Source organism: Aplysia californica, unplaced genomic scaffold (genome assembly GCF_000002075.1).
Source record: "Aplysia californica isolate F4 #8 unplaced genomic scaffold, AplCal3.0 scaffold00280, whole genome shotgun sequence".
In the NCBI taxonomy this organism is placed as follows: domain Eukaryota; kingdom Metazoa; phylum Mollusca; class Gastropoda; order Aplysiida; family Aplysiidae; genus Aplysia; species Aplysia californica.
This window is the reverse complement of record NW_004797550.1, coordinates 226499-228172: the sequence shown is the minus strand read 5'-3', so window position 1 is coordinate 228172 and position 1674 is coordinate 226499. Positions and strand designations below refer to the sequence as shown.

The 1674-nt window shown below is 45.8% G+C and overlaps 1 protein-coding gene across 1 annotated transcript in view; it reads left to right on the top strand.

The window, feature by feature from the left end:
- Positions 1-647: 647 nt before the first annotated feature.
- Positions 648-1674, top strand: part of LOC101847045 (FYVE, RhoGEF and PH domain-containing protein 1) — a 140647-nt gene continuing 139620 nt past the window's right edge. Inside the window, exon 1 of the mRNA XM_013084242.2 lies at positions 648-665. The gene's annotated coding sequence lies outside the window, so the exon portion shown is untranslated. The remainder of the gene's footprint in view (positions 666-1674) is intronic.

Genomic DNA, 1674 nt, shown 5'->3' with positions numbered 1-1674 from the left:
TGGATTGAGAGCTTGCCGAGGGTGAGCGAGCGCCCGTGAACGCGGTTTGTTTTGGTTTCATCCCTGTTGAGGGCGGGTGCGCGTGTGGTGTGGTCAACTCTCACGACGGGTTGTCGACTTGGAGCAGAGATGTGGGTGCCTGCCGACTGGTAGCGTGGGGTCAGTGGGACTCAATCCTCACAGCTGAGTCCTGCTCGTCTGGACGGACGGAGAAGTTGGAGAATTTCTTTGTGAGTCGTCGAGCGCTCACATTTCAGCGATAAATATCTCGATCTTCGAGAAGGAGTCGAGCCGGGCACTAAAATTTTAACCCTTTCGCTGCAGTTGTGCTGGAGTCTGTCTCTGTGTGTTTGCTAGGATGCGAGAGCAGGCGTGGGAGTGAAAAGGTTTCACCAGTCGGTGGGAGGATGGATGTCATTTCGTACAGTTGTGCAAAGGATATCTTGTTCGCGTTTTGTGCACTAAGAAGAAAGTTAAAAAGCTGTATGGATCATTTTCCCTTTGGTCGTTGAGTGTTTCTTTCTAATTCGACTCTGATGGATGGAAGATTTTATACCAGGCTAACCAAGATTGGAAAGTGACAAATGTCAATTGCTGGAGCAGAATCACATTTATTATCACAGTGTGCAGCACATTAAATTGAAGCTGTTGGATGTTGTTGTGATGTAAGTCTTTTTGTCTTCGCCTTCCATGCCAGCCCCCCTCTCTCTGTTTCTCTCTGTCTTTCTCTTTCTCTGTTTCTCTCCCTCCCTCCGTCTCTCTCTCTGTCTCTCTCTGTCTCTGACTCTTTCTCTCTCTATGTCTCCGCCTCTTTCTGCCTCTCTCTCTGTCTGTCTGTCTGCCCCCCCCCCCTCTCGATCTCCACGTAAGTAGGTGATGGGTAACATATAGATCCACCGCACATCAGTCGGTAATTGGACTCCTGTAATGGGGAAATAGTATACGAGAACTTTGGACCTAGATTTAGATTCTCGTTTCTCGTGTCTTTAAGGTCCTTCATCATTCCCCATGCATAGAACGAAGAAAAGCAATTCCTCTCTGAGATCTCAGTCCTGTCTTGTGTCCTGGACATCTTTCTTCAGTGTGTCCCAAGATTTGTCCAGTGTCTTGGTGCCTTCCTCCAAATGCCTCACTCATGTTGTTGCTCTTTGCCTTCCTCGGATACTCCTCTGGCCTGGCGTGTTTTTAATCACGCTTGTTTGTAAATTTTTTTGATTTTCCACAGTCATTTTCCCCTTATAAACTTTTCAACCCCTTGCCCCCCCTCCCCCGCCCCTTCCCCCTAACAATTCCTCCCCAATAACAAAGTTAAATCTGTCTCAACAAGTTATGACCTTTACTTCCGAAGAAGTGGGGATTCCAACCAGTGTAAACACAAAGTAAACTTTTGCTTCTTTTTTTCTGATCGGTACATGTGAGGTACCCAGGGAAAGACAACTTATCATTGTAGAGCAACTAGACGAACATGCTGCAGTCTAATATAAATAATAATAATATTGTTGGTTTAATTCATCGGAACATTATGTTGGCTCTTTTCCTTTGTAATTATTAACTTGATTTATTTTCTTCTTGATCAAAGCGATCCAACTGTGAAAGTGATTGCTAGCCCATCTCCCTGAACGAACACACACACACACACACACACACACACACACACACACACACACACACACA